Below are 20,634 nucleotides of genomic sequence, written 5' to 3' on the forward strand. Positions count from 1 at the left end.
AAGGCTAAGGCTGTAGCTCCTACCTAACAAATACGTAGAAGGAAGAAAACTAAGAAATGATCACCCGATTAATATACAATATTATTGGGATGGCCAAAAAGTTTGTTTGGATTTTTCCAAAATGTCATATAGAAAAACCTGAATGAACTTCTTGGCCAACCCAATAAAAATTTTTTTCTTTTTAACTTTGAAAATATTCTGTGAGGGTTTTTATATAGCAGTGTGATGAAACTAACTGCTATATTAAGTATTAAAGTAATGTTTAGGTGGTGATAACTAATCATTGAGCAATGTAATAATTTTATAGGTTATGGATTTAAGTCAAGGATGTGCTATTTCCTAAGGAATGGGGAGGTTAAAAACTAGATAAATTAAGAATTAGTGTCCCTTTCAGTTTTGCTTCTAACTCAAAGGAAATCATTTTAAGCATGAAATGTAAAAATAGATTATGAGGTTTCATACTAATATAGTCCGTGTCTCTAAGTTCTATGGAAAAATACCTACCTGTCAAGATTTCTTGGAAAAGAAAATCATTTTTTTTGTGTATGATTTTCTGGTGACTGAATTTTAAGTGTTCCTTGATCCCAGTAAAATTGATTATGCTTGTGATTAGGTAAGAGAGTTCACCCAGGATATTACCAAAGTCATAATCTGTGAGAGCAGTTTTCAAGATCTTGTGCAATTGTAATTTGAAAAGAATTGGAAGATGTTTTCATAGTCCCAATAGCTTCTGGTTGACCACCCTGACCAGCATTTAGTAAGGAGTTAGTTAATCAGTATGGATAGAGTCACCCTTGCCACTGGTCAAGTCATTTCTTGGAAATGGTCTGGATGCATGCTTTCTTCTGGTCCTTTCCTTGCTCATTTTTGTCCTTTCAGTCCCCTCTTTTCTGCTCTACTTTTCTGAATTTCATATCTCTTTGGAAACCCCCCTCACATCCTCCATGGAGCCTTGGCCAACCATCCCAACCACCATGGTGTAGCCTTTTTTACGTTCCCTGTGATACTTACATAGTAGCCATCATTTAGTCTTTAGTTTGTGTGTAGATTATTCTTTATATACCTTGACTTCTTAGCAAAATTCCAAGCTTTTTAAGGTGCAGGGTCATGTCTCCAATCTCTGAATCACTGACAGTACCACCTCAACACAGGCAATGAGCGCTGGATGACTGATCCACAGATCCACTCAACATGATGGTTCTTTTTTTTTTTTTTATAAGAGCAATTAAAATTTCTTTTTATTTTTATATGTATTTTTAATTGGAAGATAATTGTTTTACAATGTTGTGTTGGTTTCTGCCATACAACAACATGAATAAGCCATAATTATAAATATATATATATATATATATTTATCTCCCTATCCCACCTCTGGGCTTCCCAGGTGGCACTACTGGTAAAGAATCTACCTGCCAATGCAGGAGATGCTAGAGATGTGGGTCTGATCCCCGGGTCAGAAAGATCCCCTAGAGTAGTAAATGAGACCCCACTCCAGTATTCTTGCCTGGAAAATCCCACAGGCAGAGGAGTCTGGCGGACTACAGTCCATGGGGCTGCACAGAGTCGGACATGACCGAGCAGACACACACATCCCACTACTGGGCATATACCCTGAGAAAACCACAATTTAAAAAGACATATGTACCCCAATGTTGTTTGCAGCACTATTTGCAGTAGGCAGGACATGGAAGCAATCTAGATATCCATCAACAGATGAATGGATAAAGAATATATGGTACATATATACAATAGAATTTTACTCAGCCATCAAAAAAGAATGAATTTCAGTCAGTTGTAGTGAGGTGGATGAACCCAGAGCCTATTATACGGTGAAGTAAGTCAGAAAGAGAAAAACAAATATTGTATATTAATCCATATATATGGAATCTGGAAAAATAGTGCTGATGACCTATTTGCAGGGAAGGAATGGAGATGCAGACGCAGAGATGGTTCATTTTAAACTCTGCAGAGGGATGAGACTAGCATGCAGAGAAGAGGGCTGCCTTCAGATTTCCAGCCTAAATGTCATGTTGGAGTTCATGAGATATGCGCATAGCCTCATAATAAATACCCGCTTAGCTTAAGTGCTCTTGAAAAAGCTTCATTTGTTTGCTACAGAGACACATGGAACTTACAAAATGAAATTAGGTCCTGGAATGTAGTTGTAAAAGGCAATGTACAAGTTCTCAGATGATCTTTGACGACATCACTCTTGGGAGCAGGAAGCTTTGAGGGTCACTGCAAGAGATTCAGTGACTTGGCAACTTTTACTGAGAGTCTTTGGAGTGTGGGGCATGATTCTAGGTATGAGTATGGCAGATGCTTTCAGTGCCCCACATCACATCCTCTTGGACCACCTCTAGTTTCAGCCAGGTCCCCATTACCTAATAGTGACTTTGAGATATGTGCCCTTTAAATACTTTTCCTCCTTTCTTGCTTTATTCTCTCATTTCTGCTCCCAAGGATCGCATCCCAAATAAATGATCTGTTCCCAGACCTTGTCGAGGGGAAACTTACACAGAGAGATATATAGGATACAGCATTTATGTATTGGGGTCTCATAAGTTTAGATGGAGTATTTGGACACACATTCTTGGAAAATCACACAATGAAAATAGACAGGTTTCAATTAAATAACACACATGTAGTACAGGTTCTAATTCTTTATGGTTAATATGGACTTTATTAATTTTATCAGTAATTCTTATAGGTCTGATAAATCTAACTAGGGAGATTTGGTTCTTCCAGAATTATTATTAATCTCACATACCGCTGAAGCACTGTTCTTAGCTAAGTATGAAGAGGTGGGATCGGGTACATTTTGTACCGTATTCTTAGTGATCTGTAATTATATCCTGCCATTCAAATGCTATTCTGTTCAACTTTACAGAGCTTAAGCATCCCTTAACATTTTACTTCTCCTAATACTAAATGGAACACTTAGGCCTTCACAAAATTATCTCGGAACATGTCTCGAGAGTAATCCAAATGAATCAAAGTTGTCATTTTGTACTTGGGACCAATTGTTTTAAAGGAAAAAGAAAAGGAATTTAATTTTTTGTTGCCAAACTAACAATATTAAGAAAAATCTGATGAATAAAAACATCATCGATAGAAACATACTACCAAACCTTGTTAGTTTGATTTTACAGATTTTTGTGCTCAGCCATACTACAGATATTCTTTCACACAATTGTAGCAGTCATAAAAATTCATATTCAGTCTTTTATTAGATAATTTTAGAGCATTAAGAAGTCATCTTGAGAGATTTATTAGTTACCTGTAGTTTTCTGTGATTATATACAGTCAGGCAGGCCCTCACTATCAAGGCTATTTTCCTGGTAAGCTTTATGAATCAGCTACTCTGTCTTCTAGTCTCATTTAGATCAGGGAATCTTGGTTTCCATATTTATGAGAGTGGTCTCTATAGAATTCCTCAAAATATCTTTTAAAATGATTTTTTAAAAAGCTTTTACAATGTTTAAATCTTTTTAGCTTTGTTGAAGAGAGATATATATCATGAAAGCAGGGCATTGTTTGGCTTTGCACTTCAGAGTCTGGGCAAGACCCTTCCTTACTGCTGCACTTTGATTTTTACTTTCTTCCAAGCCCTGTGGTTATAAGAACTTAGCATCAGAGACAATGAAAACGTGCCTGACTGTGGGTCTTTAAAATTTATTTTTGCTGTGCTCTCAGTGGTAGTACCTTTTACTATAGACACTCCTGTCCTTCAGTTCCAAGAATTTTTCTTTTATTATTTCTTTGACAGCTTGTTTCTGTCTTCTCTATTTATCAGTTTTCGGTTTTTATCATGTTAATATTGGATTAATCATGCATATATAATTTCTCTTGTAGCACTCATCCCTTTGTCCTTTTTTACTTTTGGTAGGATTTATTCATATTTGTCTTTCAACTTCATAAGAGATTTTTTTCAATAAAAGTATCATATTTCAAATTTTTATTAATTTGTTTTTAACAACTGGGAAGAATGTATTTTGTGTCCACAGTTGTCAGTAGAATCTAGGCAGCTGGTTGGTATAATGAAAGGTGGTTTATCTAGCAGTCTGTTGAAGGGAGATGGTGCTAAGGATGTCTGAGCATAGCCTTGGTACATTGATCATTGATTTGTGCCTGTGTTGTATCAGAAAACTATCATCATGTATTTTAATTTCTAAGGACTCTTTTTCTGAATGTTCTTTTTCTATAGCATCATCCTCTTGTTTCTCAGATACATTATCTTATTTAATCTCTAAGGCTATTAAATGATCCTTTTGAAATTTTCTTCTCTTCATTATTTCCAGTTCATATTTTCCACACCACATGCTCACATTTTGAATCTAATGGAAGAGAGTCTTCAAAACTGTAAGGAATATCCCCACAGTTTAGTTGCATTACCCCTGATTGGCTCAACTGGATTATTTTCTTTTTCTTGAACCAGTCACTATGAAGGGTGACTACAGTTTTCCAGTTGATTGGTAGTGGGTCAGTGTTTGGCTCAGTCAGAACTGAGAGTAAGATAAGAGTGAACCTTCCAAGAAAACTATGGGGCTGTTATAGGAAAAGAGCAAAGGAATATTAGATGGCCCCCAAAATAGCAAATATGCTTAACATAGCACCTGGCATAGGATTTCCTCTGTTACAACTTGGCCTGGAGCTCAAAAGGTAGTGTCAGAATTCTTGCAGTGACCAGCTATTCACAATTTCAAGGCAACCCAGTCTATTCCCAGATAATATTGCTTTTTAAAATATTGAAGTTTAGTTGATGTACAGTATTATATAGGTTTCAGATGTACAACATAGTGATTCATATTTTTTAAAGGTTATATTCCACTTATAGTTACTATAAAATATTGTCTATATTCCCTGTGCTGTACAATATATCTTTGTAGCTTATTCACTTTATACATAATAGTTCAGATCAGATCAGATCAGTCACTCAGTCGTGTCCGACTCTTTTCGACCCCATGAATCGCAGCATGCCAGGCCTCCCTGTCCATCACCATCTCCGGGAGTTCACTCAAACTCACGTCCATCAAGTCAGTGATGCCATCCAGCCATCTCATCCTCTGTTGTCCCCTTCTCCTCCTGCCCCCAATCCCTCCCTGCATCAGAGTCTTTTCCAATGAGTCAACTCTTCACATGAGGTGGCCAAAGTACTGGAGTTTCAGCTTTAGCATCATTCCTTCCAAAGAAATCCCAGGGCTGATCTCCTTCAGAATGGACTGGTTGGATCTCCTTGCAGTCCAAGGGTCTCTCAAGAAGTCTTCTCCAACACCACAGTTCCAAAGCATCAATTCTTCGGTGCTCAGCTTTCTTCACAGTTCAACTCTCACATCCATACATGACCACTGGAAAAACCACAGCCTTGACTAGATGGACCTTTGTTGGCAAAGTAATGTCTCTGCTTTTGAATATGCTATCTAGGTTGGTCATAACCCTCCTTCCAAGGAGTAAGCGTCTTTTAATTTCATGGCTGCAATCACCATCTGCAGTGATTTTGGAGCCCAAAAAAATAAAGTCTGACACTGTTTCCACTGTTTCCCCATCTATTTCCCATGAAGTGATGGGACCAGATGCCATGATCTTCATTTTCTGAATGTTGAGCTTGCAAAGAGGGTTGCAAAGAGTTGAACACAACTGAGTGACTAACACATTCACTTTCATGTATGTATATATCCATTTCTCTGTAGATGGACACTTATGTTGCTTCCGTATGTTGTCAATAGTCAATAATGGTGCCATGAACATTGGAGTGCATGTATCTTTTTGAATTAGTGTTTTCATTTTCTTTCAGTATGTACCCAGGGTCATATGGTACTTCTATTTTAAGTTTTTTGAGATAACTCCATACTGTTTTCCACAGTGACTGCCCCAATTGACATTCCTGCCAACAGTGCATGAGGGTTCATTTTTTTCACATATTTGCCAACATTTGTTAGTTCTGTTCTTCTTGATGATAGCCATTCTGACAGGTAAAAGGTGATATCTCATTGTGGCCTTAAATTGTATTTCTGTAATAATTAATGATGTTGAGCATCTTTTTATGTGCCTGTTGGCCATCTGTATATCTTTTTTGGAAAAATATCTATTCAGGTCATCTGTTCATTTTTAAATCAGGTTGTTTGCTTTTTTGATATTGAGTTGTATGGGCTATTCGTATATTTTGGAGAGCAACCGCTTACTGATCACATCATTTGCAAATATCTTCTCTCATTTAGTAGGTTGTCTTTTCATTTTGTCAATGGTTTTCTTTGTAGTGCAAAAGCTTTTAAGTTAAATTAGGCCCCATTTGTTTAGTTTTGCTTTTATTTCCTCTGCTTTAGGAGACAGATCAAAAATATTGCTATGACTTATGTCAAAGAATGTTCCACAGATAACACTGCTTTTTAAGAAAGAATGTTATACTGCACACAATCTAGCTTCCTTTAGCTGTAATCCGTGACTCTAGCTCTGCCCTTTGGTGTACCCTTCAATTATATGAAGACAGCTCTCAGGTTCCAGGTCTGTCTTCAGAATCAACACCTGTTGCTATAGCAATTCCTAATCTGGACAGCCTTTTGAATCCTTTCTCCATTTTCAACCCTTTCTTTTTTCCTTTAGGTTTGTGCATTTTGGAACAGCATGAGTGGCCTAGATTATAGGAGTATCATCATTTAGTACATTCGATTCAAATTAGTTTCCGCATGTAATTTAAGACTATGTAAAGAGTTTATTTATTCATTCAACATATTCTGTGCTTCTACTGCAATAACTCCAAAACCTTTGTTGCACAAAGGAAACTTAAAAATCCTGATACTGAGGCTACACCCCAGACCAAAATTGCGCTTTTTGGGGTTGGGGGGTGGAAACTCTGGCACCAGCGTTTTTTTTTAAGATCCTCAGGTGTTTCTCATGTGTGGCCCAAGCCAGAACCACTGCTCTACTATGTGATGGACCGCCTTAAACATGCTCTCAGGGGTTATAGGTTTCTTTTTTTAATAGCTATTTTTAAAAGCTATTTATTTATTTGGCTGCACCAGGTCTTAGCTGCCGCATGCAGCATCTTTTAGTCGTGGCATGTGGGATCTAGTTCCCTGACCAGGGATCGAACCCAGGTCCCCTGCATTGGGAGCATGTAGTCTTAGCTACAAGAGTTGGACACGACTGAGCGACTTCACTTTCACTTTTCACTTTCATGCACTGGAGAAGGAAATGGCAACCCACTCCAGTGTTCTTGCCTGGAGAATCCCAGGGATGGGGGAGCCTGGCGGGCTGCCGTCTGGTGGGTCGCACAGAGTCGGACACGACTGAAGCAACTTAGCAGCAGCAGCAGTCTTAGCTACTGGATCACAAGGAAAGTCCTGGTTTTAGATTTCTTTAAGGAATGCTTTTAAGAACATGCATTTGAGATATATCTCCATTGTTTGCCTCTGGCTAACCTTGTTCACTTTCTGTGGAGGATTATTCATCAAGTCACACATCAGAGGCAGCAACTTGGGTGAAAGCAGTGATTTGGCCATGTGTAATTATTGAAGTTTCTGGGAAAAGTGGTTATATTACTCCTAGGTAAAACCATGATTTTTATGTAATTTTCTCAGTTTGGGTGATAACTCCTGAAGAACAGTGTCTGAGTTTATTTAACTGACCTCATGCAGCATCCAAAGTAGCATTATGTTCTGGTGGGAACTTAAGAAGAGCTTTTGAAATTATTTTCAACCAAAAAAATGTAGTCTTGTCTTTTATGAGTATGGATTAGAGGCCATCTGTGTAGCTGCTGTTTTACAGAAAAGCCTTCATTTAGACTGATATTTATTTTGTAATGTGGCAGTAGAAAAAAAATCTGAAACATTTGCAGAACAAAGGTTAAGGTCAGACTTTCTCAGTGTCATGTTTATAGAGCATAAATCTGCACAGAAAGGGGTGGATTTATTATTTATGTTTAAATACAGTGTCTATTTGTTTAAAATTTCCTATTATGTGGAATCTAAAATATGACACAAATGAACTTATCTGTGAAAAAGAGATTCACAGACACAAAGAACAGACTTATGGTTGCCAAGGGAGCGGGGAGTGGGGAGAAACTGACTCGGGGTTTGCATTTAGATAGATTAACAGATTAACAGATGCAAACTATTATGTATAAAATGGATATACAAGGTCCTACTGCAGCATAGGGAACTATATGCATAATCCTGTGATAAACCATAATGGAAAAGAATATGAAAAAGAATGAATATATGTGTATGACTAAATCACTTAGCTATACAGTAGAAATTAACACAATATTGCTATGCTATGCTAAGTCGCTTCAGTCGTGTCCGACTCTGTGCGACCCCATAGACGGCAGCCCACCAGGCTCTCCCGTCCCTGGGATTCTCCAGGCAAGAACACTGGAGTGGGTTGCCATTTCCTTCTCCAATGCATGAAAGTGAAAAGAGAAAGTGAAGTCACTCAGTCGTGTCCGACTCTTAGCGACCCCATGGACTGCAGCCTACCAGGCTCCTCCGTCCATGGGATTTTCCAATATTAATATATCAATAAAATAAAAAGTTTAAATCTCATATTAAACAAAGTAGATTCACTGAGGAAAAAAGGGAAAGAAGGGAGGTTGAGAAAAAGGGAGGTAAAATAATCTAGTGGATCTTCATAGGAGCCTTCTTTGAACTGTTTCCTAATACTTCCTGACTTCAGAACATTTTCCCCAATTTTTATTTTGAATATTTTCAAACATGTAGAAAAGGTAAAAGAATATTGCAGTGAATATCAGTATATCCTACCGTATCCTGGAAGCCTAGAATCAAGAGAGCTCATGGCATAGTTCTTGTTCAAAGGTCAGCAGCTTTGAGACCGGAAGAATGGATGTATCAGTTTGAGTCTGAAGACAGGAAAAAAAGGTGATGTTGCAGTTCAAAGGCAGTCAGGCAGATAGAATTCTCTTATTTGGGGAAAGGTCAGCTTTTTTGTTCTATTCTGGCCTTCAACTGATTGGATGAGGCCCACTCACATTAGGGAGAGCAATCTGCATTACTCTGTTAACCTATTTAAATATTAATCTGCAACACTGTAAATCAACTATACTCCAAATAAAAATGAATTAAAAACAAATAAATAAATGTTAATCTCAACCAAAAATACCCTCACAGAAACATCCAGCATAAGTTTGACCAAATAACTGGGGACCCTGTGGCTAAGTTGACAAAATTAACTGTCACACCTTGTATTAATTTTCTATTACTGCATAAAAATGTCCTCACAAGTTTAGTACTTTATAACAACATATATCTGTTATTTCACAGTTTTTGCGAGTCAGGATCTTGGTGTGGCTTAGCTGAGTCCTGTTTTTACATCTCACAAGGCTGCACAATGTGGTGACCAGAGCTCTAGTCTCATTTTAGGCTCCATTGGGGAAGGATCTGCTTCTAAGCTCACTCAGGTTGTTGACAGATTTCAATTCTTTGGAGGGCTCAGTTTCTTTCTGCTGTTGGCTGGAAACCATCCTCAGATCCTGGAGGCTACCACAATTCCTTGCCACGTGGGGCTTCCACCATGGCCACTTGCTTCCTCAAAGCTAGCAAGGGAGAGAGAGACTCCACTAAGACAGAAACTGCAGTCTTATGTAACTTAATCACATTATTATGAACACATAAACATGGGCATCGTGCACTTTTGCAGTATTTTACTGTCTAGAAGCAAGTCACAGGTCCTGCTCATAGTCAAGGACAGGGAGTCTCACAAGAGGATGAACTCCAGGAGATGGGGATCAGGGGAGCCACTCCAATTGTGCAGCACAACTCTATGTTTAGATTCAAGACTTATTAATATTTTGCACATCTGCTTTCTGTCCGTCTCTCTCTCCATACATAAATAGATACAAATTTTACACATGCATATATTTTTGTTGAACTATTTAAAAATACTTGTCATGATTAACAGTACTCTGTAAATACTCAAACATTTATCTCCTCAGAGTAGTACATTTTTAAATTACTAGCAAGGCTCAGGGGGTAGAGAATCCATCTGCAATGCAGGATACACAGGAGACGTGGGCTTGATCCTTGGGTCAGGAAAATCCCTTGGAGGAGGAAATGGCAACCCACTCCAGAATTCTTGCCTGAAAAGTCCCATGGACAGAGGAACCTGGTATACTACAGTCATGGGGTCACAAAGAGTCAGACAGGACTGAGCATGCCATGACCACGTCATTATCAAACTGTTTTCAAGAAAATTAACAATAATTTCATTTAATCATTTAATATTCAGATCATGTTCCAATTTGCCAATTGTAAAACACATCTTTTGTAAATATTTTAAAACCAAGATTTAATAAGTTTTCATATATTACATTTGGTTATGTCATTATAGACTCTGTTAGCCTAGCTCAGTTATGCCACTAAATTTAAGAATTTTGAATTATACTGTACATATAGTAGGGCTTCCCAGGTGGTGCTAGTGGTAAAGAACCCATGTGCCAGTGCAGGAGACATAAGAGGTGCCAGTTTGATCCCTGGGTCTGGAAGATCCCCTGGAGGAGGGCATGGCAACTCACTTTGTATTGCTGCCTGGAGAATCCCATGGACAGAGGAACCTGGCGGGCTATAGTCCATGGGGTCACAAAGAGTCAGACATGACTGAAGCAACTTAGCATGTATGCATATAGAAAAATACAAAAATCTTTGATGTTGTACCCTGCTTTATAAGAAAAAGAAATACATAGGTATAAAGTTTGGAAAGGAAGAAAGAAAACTGTCTTTACTTACAGGTGGTATGATTGTATACAAAGCAAAACAAAATAATCTATAAACTATTAGAATAAACAAAATCAGCAACCAAAATCAGCAAATAAACAAAATCATCAACACCAGAAGATCCCCATCTTCCTGGTGTTCAAATTTAGCACCTCTTATGTCTCCTGCACGGCAGATGGGTTCTTTACCACTAGCACCACTTGGGAAGCCCTACTATATGTAAAATATAATTCAAAATTATAAAATCCTGACCCAGGGATCAAACTCAGGTCTCCTGCATTGCAGGCAGACTCTTTACCGTCTGAGCTACCAGTGTATATACAGAAACCATGGTTTGCTTTCAGGGACTAGCATTTGGGTAATAATGCTAAAGCTTTCCAAACATACTAAGAAGTATAAAATAGTTGATGAGAGAAATTAAAGAAGACCTAAATAAATGGAAAGACAGTAAGTCTACATAGTTAATCTTTAATAATAATTCCAAATAAAATGGAAATTGACAAGGTGATTCTAAATTTGCATGGAACTGCAAAGCACCTAGAATAGACAAGGCAGTGCTGAATAAGAAACAAATTTGGAGAATGTGTAATATAAGATTTCCAGACTTTCTATAAAAGAATAATCAAGATGCTAGAATATTAGCCCAAGCAAAGACAAATAAATCAATGCAATAAAACAGAGAGTCCAGAAATAATATATGCAAACACATACTGCTACTGCTACTGCTAAGTCGCTTCAGTCGTGCCCGACTCTGTGCGACCCCATAGACGGCAGCCCACCAGGCTCCCCCGTCCCTGGGATTCTCCAGGCAAGAACACTGGAGTGGGTTGCCATTTCCTTCTCCAGTGCATGAAAGTGAAAAGTGAAAGTGAAATCGGTCAGTCGTGTCCGACTCTAGACACCATGGCCTGCAGCTTACCCTTAGGGAAACAAATGTATCTAAAATAGTATAGTAAACAAAAGCAATAACATTAAAAGAAACAAAAAATCCCCTGATAGATTTAACATCATTAAGATAAAGACCATCTGTTCATCAGAAGATACAACTAAGAAAGCATAAAGAAAAGAAAGCCACAGATTGAGAAGACAGCTTCAGTGCTTATATTTGACAGCTTTCTCGGAGTTCCAGAATCTACAGAACTACTACAAATCACTAAACTAACAAAATAAAACCCAAGCTTTGAAAAATTGGGCAAAAAAGCATTGACAAGCACCTTACAAAAAAGATAGCCAAATGACTAATAACCATATGAAAAGGTGTTAGACATCATTAGTCATAAGAGAAATGCAAATTAAACCCCAGGGAGATACCATTATTCACTCATCAAAATAGCTCAAATTAAAAAGATGACAAATCCGAGTTGAAGAGGTTATGGAAGTATTAGAATATCTCAAATATCTCATAGATTGCTAGTAAGCAGGAGGTTGGCACAACCACTTTGGCAAATTGTCTGCCAGTGTCTACTAACACTAAACATAGGCTCACTCGATGACTAGGCAAGTCCACTCTTAGATTTATAACCAAAAAGAAATGAGTGCCTGTGTCCACCAAAGATAGGTAGAGAAACTGTTCATAATTCACGACTTTAGAAATAATCCAAATATTCACCAAAAGGAGAAGAGATAAACATAATGTACTATATATTTAGACAATGGATTATTTCCCAATTTTTAAGAAAACTATTGACACATGCAACAGTCAGGATGAACCTCACAGGTATTATGCTGCAAAAAAGGTCTGACACAGAAGCTGGATGAAATCCAGTGTGTGAAAAACTAATCCAGTGTGAAGGGGGTCAGAATAGTGGTTGTGTGTGTGTGTGATTTTTAGATGGGGAATGGTCATCATGGAACTTTCTGGGGTGTTGAAAATATTCTATATCTTGATCTGGATGGTGGTTACAGGGTGCATATAATTATAAAAAAAATCCACTTTACAGTATGTATTAAGATTATTACAGTTTATGCATTTCATTGAATATAGTGAAAGTGAAAATCGCTCAGTCGTGTCCGACTCTGCAACTCCATGGACCATGGAATTCTCCAGGCCAGAATAGTGGAGTGGGTAGCCTTTCCTTTGTCCAGGGGATCTTCCCAACCGAGGGATCAAACTCAGATCTCCCGCATTGCAGGTGGGTTGTTTACCAGCTGAGCCACAAGGGAAGCCCAAGAATACTGGAGTGGGTAGCCTATCCCTTCTCCAGCGGATCTTCCCAGCCTGGGAATCAAACCGGGGTTTCCTGCCTTGCAGGCAGATTCTTTACCAACTGAGCTATCAGGGAAGCCCTCACTGAATATATTACACCACAATTTTTAAAAAATTTAAAAGAAAAGAAAGAGGAACAGATTTTAAGTTTATGACTGAATTTTCGCAAGGTGAGCTGCCCTGATGTCTTCTCATCACTATCCCCCAAGAGTAACCAGAGTGCTGACTTCTTACACCATAAATTAGTTTTGTGTGTTTTTGAACTTTATATAAATTGAGCTCTGGTATATTGATTCTTCTTTTTCTGTTTCTTTTACTGAACATTATATTTGTGACATTAATTCTGTTGTGTGTAGCTGAAGTTCATTCATTCTTGCTGTATTAGCATTCTAGTGTAGGATTGTACCAAAATTTATTCATGCCACTGTTGATAGACATTTGGGTCATTTCTAATTTATAGCATTGATGTTTTTCGGAGTCTAGTCTGGTTTTATTTTTAAATGTTCAACACTCTGCTTTTATGATGGGGCTATTTGACTTGTTCCTTTATCTTCTATATTTCTAATAAATTAGAATTTGGGTCTGGCGCTTGATTCAATTCAGATTAAATTTTTTGGCAAAAGACTATATAGGTAGTGCTGTGTACTTTGTCGAGTTTTGCTCCACAGGGGTTGTACCAGAGCATGCTGTCAAGCTTTTCAGGTGCAATTTTAATTGGCATTTTTCTTATTTTTGGTGATGTCAGCAGCTTTTCATATATGTAGGAGCCATTTGTATTTCTTCCTGTGCCCTTTTTGTTCTTATGAGATTTTCCTATCGTTCCTTTGCTTTTTTCTTCTCTAGCTTCAGGACTTTTTATATATTGTAGAGACTGAAACTTTCACAAAAAGTGCTTGATTTCCCAAAGCTCAATAAATCCCTGTGTTTTCTCTTAGTAAGGTCTATGAATTGTTCTGGGTTTATTCAAGGAGAAATGATGACTTCCCTGGGTCCTTTTCTATTTAAAACTGCAAAGTATGAGATACCCACTTTCATCCCCAGTTATACATGACCTTGACAGATACTGTATACACTTTACTGCAAATATGTGCTGGCTTGTTCTTTATGTGGGCTTCCCTGGTGGCTCAGCTGGTAAAGAATCTGCCTGCAATGCGGGAGACCTGGGTTCAATTCCTGAGTTGGGAAGATCCCCTGGAGAAGGGAAAGGCTACCGAAGGGCTACTGACTCCAGTATTCTGGCCTGGAGATTCCATGGGGAATAGTTCATTCCCTGGTATAGTCCATGGGGTCGTAAAGAGTTGGACACGACTGAGCGACTTTCACCGACTGACTGGCTGTTCTTTATGTATTTGACCCCTTGCCAGCTCTCTGCCACACAGCTGTCTCTTCTGCAGCCCACAGTGCATAAGCACGTGGTCCCTCTCCTCAGGAAAGTCTTGCTCTGTTTCTCCGTATTCACTGGGATTTCAGCCTGGCATGTGAACTATCTTCACTTATGCGTCGAGTTCCTTTCCCTTCACTTAGCTGTGAGCTGGGTTGCTCTTCTGACTCCTTCCTTCTTGCTGCCTCCTCTCCAGGCCCAGCCCCTTGCTTCTGCTTTTGAACCCCAGGGGGAAACTCCCTCGTCATCATTTTTCTCTTGTGCTTTTGTCTATCTTCAGTCTTGGCTTCATTGACATCTTTCCTTTCAGCTAACCTATAAGTACATGTTTCTCCGCATCATGAATCTTTCCCTAGAATATGTTTGCCAGTACAGTTTCTCATGTCTGTTACTGTGATGGGAATAGCCAAGTATATTACTATCAGAGCAGTAGGAGTTCTAGACTGGGTCATGGCCTTAGGGAGAATAACAAAGTTTATCACTGTGCCTTTCGGAACCCTAATACTACATAAACCACACACACACACACATATGCACACACACGGTTGAAACTTTGAAACTACAGCTTATCCTTATCCTGGTCCAGATCAAATTCCTGTTTAAGGTAAATGCCACTAATCTTTGTCAGGGAATAATGATTTGTTCTGTCTCTGTCTAGAACATACTCCTGAGTGGTGGCATGGGAGTGAGCTGCTTGTCTTAGGGACGGTGGGGTGGGGTTTTCTTTTGATTACAGTGAGTCTCCCTCACCCCAGCAGACACGGGTCCATCCGTGGTCCCCACATGGACCCCCACTCTCACACTACACCTGCTCTTGACCCATCATCTCAGATGCTTTCATCTTTTGATGCCTCTACATCTGGATCTCCATCGCAGTCTCCTCTATTGAGCAACAGGCCGAAAATCCAGCTGCAGAGCCTCTCAACATCTCTGCGTGTTCAGAGGCACCTCAAACTCCACCTACCCCAGTGGAGGTAGCATCTCTCTTCTTGGTTCCTTTCTGAACTCCTTCTCTGGGGTTCAATGCTCCTCTCCTCCCTAGATGCTCGGGCTAAAACCCTGTCCCGCCCCATTATGAGAGGTGGTTTCATTGAGGGTTTGTTCCTTGCAACTAAGGTTTTCAATGGACATTCACATCAAAACCCAGGCCTCTCTCTCTGCCCAGTGCTCCTTCCACAATTTCAGGGCTAGGGCCACTGCCTTTGTGCAGATTTTAGCAGAGGGCCATGCAAAGATGGTACATATTCAATGTATTTAATGACAATGAAAAGAGCTGTGATTGTGAGTATGAGTGGGAGGAAACAGCCAGTGAGGTGCACCAAATCCCCTCTCAATTTAAGCTAGACTAGTAGGAGGGTCCCGAAACCAGAAACAAGCCTTTAACAGAGTGCTTATTTGTATAACGCGCCCGCCTTCTCTCTTTTTGGACCTAAATCCCTGTGTTTCCAGCCAACCCTCCCACCACGCCCACTTGCCACCCACCTTGCCAGGCAGGTGGGTAGACTGGTGGTCACCTGGGCACGTGGGCTTCTGCCCTTGAAGTCTCAAGGCTGCAGAGTACAAAGAATGCCGAGATTATGGTTTGTATCCACGTGTGGCCTTTTGACACACATGCTAATGAATATATTCCAGGTGCTAATTGTTCTTTCCCCCGAGCTGTTTCTGCAGGTCTCCAGCGAGACAATTGCCGGTTCCACTTAACAGGGTGACTCAAGGATGGAGCTGAGAGCTGCCTCGTGTTGAAGCCTGGCTGTTTTCCTGCCCTCTTCCCCGGCTTTAGAATTTGTGTTGAAAAGTTAAAATACAAAACGCGGAAGCACCCCCACACACCTGCCTGTGGGGGCAGCAGGCTCCACTCCCCTGGCGGGCGCTCAGTGGTGCTTTTCAAGGGCTGAACGGGCAGGTTGCTGAAGTTGGGCAGTGACAACACAGGCCCAGAGGGGTTCACTCACCCCTGCGTTTTTCTGAAAAGATGTCTCTACTTGACGATTACCTGCCTGGGGGTCATCTTTTGAAACCGGCTGAAAAGAGCTTATTTTATAATCAACATTTCCCAGAAATCACTCACAAGCCACAGGCTATGGAAAGAAACAGAGTTTTGACAAACTGCATTCAGTGTACATATTGTCAAAAGTTTGCAGAGCTGAAGGCCAGCCCTTCGAATATTTTCAGATTTGCTTTTCCAAAGGAATGTTTTTTGAAGCTGCAAATATCTGGAGGCACGGATAAAAAGCAAGAGTGAGATGTTGTGTTGGAGCTGGATTTTCAGGGGCAAGGGGCAACTTTCAGGGGCAACTTTTCATAACTATGAAAAGTTATAGTTCACTTTTTATTTTTCATCTAAGCTTGAAACATCACTGAACTATGGAGGAGGTAATAATTAAGACCCAATCATAAATCAAAACTCTCCAATGTGGTTGATATTCCATTTAGACTAACCCCAAACTCTTTAAGAAGCATCCTCATAGACCAAGTGTGACATTAGTGCTTAAAAAACTGTTGCCTCTATTTTGAAAAGCTTTCTGATGTGTAAAGGAAATAACTGCAAGGGGCATACAGCACAGTCACATTTTCCATTACTCTGATTACTGTGATGCTGTGTTCTGCATTAACTTGGCCAGGCTGTAGTACTTGGTAATTTAATTAAACATGAATCCAGGTGTTGCTGTAAAGGTATTTTGTAGATACAGTTAACACCCACAATCAGTAGACCTTAAGTAAAGGAAACAACCCCTAACAACGTGGGTGGATGGAATCTAATCAGTTGAAGATCTTAGCAGCAAAAGCAGGTTTCTCTTTTTCCTGCCTGATAATTTAAAACAATTGAAATATAGTTGATTTACAATGTTTTTTCAGGTGTACAGCAAAGTGATTCAGTTACATACATATATAATATTGTATACATAATATATTATATCTCTATATGTATATATACACATATACATACATATAGAGATGTGGGTTTGATCCCTGGGTTGGGAAGATCCCCTGGAGGAGGAAATGGCAGGCTGCTCACGTATTATTTTTTATTGAAGGATAATTGCTTTGAGAATTTTGCTGTTTTCTGTCAAACCTCAACATGAATCAGCCATAGGTATACATATATCCCCTCCCTTTTGAACCTCCCTCCCACCTCCCTCCCCATCCCACCCCTCTAGGTTGATACAGAACCCCTGTTTGAGTTTCCTGAGCTGTACAGCAAATTCCCATTGGCTATTTTACATATGGTGCACCTGTCTTCTTGCCTGAAAATTTCATGAACCAAGGAGCTTGGGGGGCTACAGTCCATGGGGTTGAAAAGAGTTGGACGTGACTGAGCAACTAAGCACAGTGCAGCATATGTATATATACCTATACACACACACACACACACAGAGGTAATTACAAGTTACTGAATACACTTTCATGTGCTATACAGTAGGTCCTTGATGCTTACCTGTTTTACGTACAGTAGTGTGTATCTGTTAATCCTACTTTATCCCCCCTGCTCCTTTCCCCTTTGGAAACCATGTTTGTTTTCTATGTCTGTGAGTTTGTTCTGTTTTTGTAAATAAGTTCATTTATATTTTTAAGATCCCACAAAAGTGATATCATTTATTTGTCTTTGTCTGTCTGATTTCACTTAGTATGATAATCTCTAGGTCCATTCATGTTTCTGCAAATGGCATTATCTCATTCCTTTTTATGGCTAGTATTGCATTGTGTATATATGCCACATCTTTATCCATTCATCTGTCAATGGACACTTAGGTTGCTCCTATGTCTTGACTATTATACAAAGTGCTGCTATGAACAACAAAAGCAGGTTTTTCAGAGAAGAAATTTTGCCTCAAGACTGCAGTGTCAACTGCTGGTTGAATTTCAGCCTGCTGGCCTCCTTTGCAGACTTCAGACTTGTCAGCCTTCACAATTAACTGAGTCAATTCCTTAAATCTCCTTATATATATACATACATATATATACATATATATATGTATGCTAAGTCGTTTCAGTAGTGTTCAACTCTGTGCAACCCTATGGACTACCGCCTGCCAGGCTGTAGTATATATATATACATACATATATATACATACAAACATATACACGTACATATGTATATGTATGTGTATATGTGTGTGCTAAGTAATTTCAGTAGTGTCCGACTCTGTGCAACCCTATGGACTACAGCCTGCCAGGCTCCTCTGTTCATGGGGATTCTCCAGGCAAGAATACTGAGTGGGTTGCCATGTCCTCCTCCAGGGTTTCTTCCTGACCCAGAGATTGAACCTGTGTCTCTTACATCTCCTGCAATGGCAGGCAAGTTCTTTACCACTAGCGCCACCTGGAATTGACATATATATTTCTGATTCTATGGAAAATCCAGACCAATTCAATCACATTTGTGTGCTTAAGTACTAGCAGTAGTTTTTAAGATGGAAATTCAGAACCATTCAATCTGGATGAACCTTCTTCCTGCTCCTCTGAGTTTATACTAAGTGAATTGACAGCACTCTTAATTTCAATTCAAATGTGACAAAATGCTGTCTAGGGAAGTGAGACAGATGTTTGGGCTGTCAGGCTGCCTGGAGATACACACAGAGGAACTCTAGTGGGTAAGAGCCAGCAGGGAGCACTCACCAAATGAGACCCATAGGGTTCAGACCGGCTTTCCACTCATGACTTGAAACAAAGACCTATAAAGGAGTAAGCTTTGAGGACAGAATGTGAAGAAATCTATGGTGTTAAGAGCCTGTTGGGGAAGGATAGGTTTCCTAATCAGATGGAAAAGTCAAACAAGAATATATCCCACAATAGAAGAACACTTTTTACCAAATATAATGACATAGGCAATGAGAATACAGGTAATATGCAACTAAAATCCAAGCCCAACATGTAATGTTAAACAAAGGCTCTAAATGACAAAATTACTGCCATGTGCAAAGAATGGTATTACTCTTTCCATTCTTTGCAAGAATGGTCTAGTCTTTGCCCATGAATGAGTCAGTTTCCTAAAATACAGAGTTCTTTCCTAAGACGACCTGCACTCTGCTTACATTTCTCACGACCCCTAAAGAACAATTAGCATTAACTCTTTCCAGTCTTCTAGTTTCAAAAAACTCAACAGCCCGTACTAGAAGTGATAGGGATAAAGAGACCAAGTAGGTGAATAAACAGTTAATCCCACTTGGGGATTGTAAGTAAGAAAAATATGGGAGACCCTTGTAAGTTAATGATTACTCAAGAAAGCAGGTGTTCTTAACCACAAAACCAAGCAGGCTTGCTTGGCAACAAAACCATGCAACAGAAGCAGGAGACGTGCCCCCAAAGAACAAAACAACAGGGGCTTGAGACCCACATCCTGCCAGTGAGTTCAGTAAGTTAATGATCCCTAGGACATGCTCTCTGCACACATAAAAAACAATAACTTGTGGACCTAGCTTGACCACACAGGGAAAAGAAAACCCCCCTGCCCAACCTGGAGGAGGAGCTGATGATGGAAGCATGTCTACTCAAGAAAGACAAAGTTCTTCTTCTCCATCTCCTCACTTTTCCTTTGATTATAAAACTGTAGCCCAGGAAGTTCTCTGTGCATGGCACTGCCTCACCCATCCTCTTATAAGCCTCACAAGGATCCTATTCTTATCTCTTTTCCTCTCGCTGAATTCTTTCTGCACTGAGACATAAAGGACTGTGGTACCAGAGCTTTTTGGAGCCCTCTGAAACAACACAAAATGATTTTCGAAGCAAGATGCATTTCCAAACTATTCAAAGATTCAAAAATAGAAAAACGGGGGTTGTAAGTCAAGTTATAATCCGTATCTTTCTCTGTCCCTTTCTGGCTAACTGCTCACCCAATCTTTTTTTTTTTTTTTTTTTCTGTCCTCCACAGTTAGACTACATTTCCCAGGCTTCTTGCAGTTGGATGCGGTTATCTGACAAAGTTTTGGTCAGTGGAATGTGGAAGAAAGTCACGTGTAACCAGTTCCTGGACTGCCCTCGCGGCCAGACCTCCCACAAGTGATCCTCCGTGCTTTTTCCTTTTTGGCAACAGTCCTGGAAATGCCTAGTCGAAGACATACACTGCAAGGTGGAATGAACCTGGCTCCCTTTATCACCACCTGGAGAGCTACCTGCTGACCGGAAACACCTGTGTTGGACTTCATCTGCGCAATAAACTTCCATGTGTTAAGTCATTGTGATTAGGGTTTCATCTGCTAAGGCAGTGAATTCTCAATCAACATGGTGAGTGAACAGCATTACTTCACTTTTAATGTACTGGAGGGGAAGGGCACACATTTGCTTTAATCTATCGATTGGGAATGTCATTTATAGCAATGTGGTTA

At 39.6% G+C, this 20,634-nt stretch overlaps 1 pseudogene across 1 annotated transcript in view; it reads left to right on the plus strand.

Moving 5' to 3' along the window:
* Positions 1 to 20,634, plus strand: part of LOC147369873 (uncharacterized) — a 42,239-nt pseudogene that overhangs the window by 18,585 nt on the left and 3,020 nt on the right. Inside the window, exon 3 of the transcript XR_015168009.1 lies at positions 20,181 to 20,533. The product of XR_015168009.1 is annotated as an uncharacterized LOC147369873 (transcript). The remainder of the gene's footprint in view (positions 1 to 20,180; positions 20,534 to 20,634) is intronic.

The sequence above is a fragment of the Bos grunniens genome, chromosome 7 (genome assembly GCF_055505025.1).
Source record: "Bos grunniens cultivar Pamir isolate PY7600 chromosome 7, Bosgru_T2T1.0, whole genome shotgun sequence".
NCBI classification, from domain to species: Eukaryota; Metazoa; Chordata; class Mammalia; order Artiodactyla; family Bovidae; genus Bos; species Bos grunniens.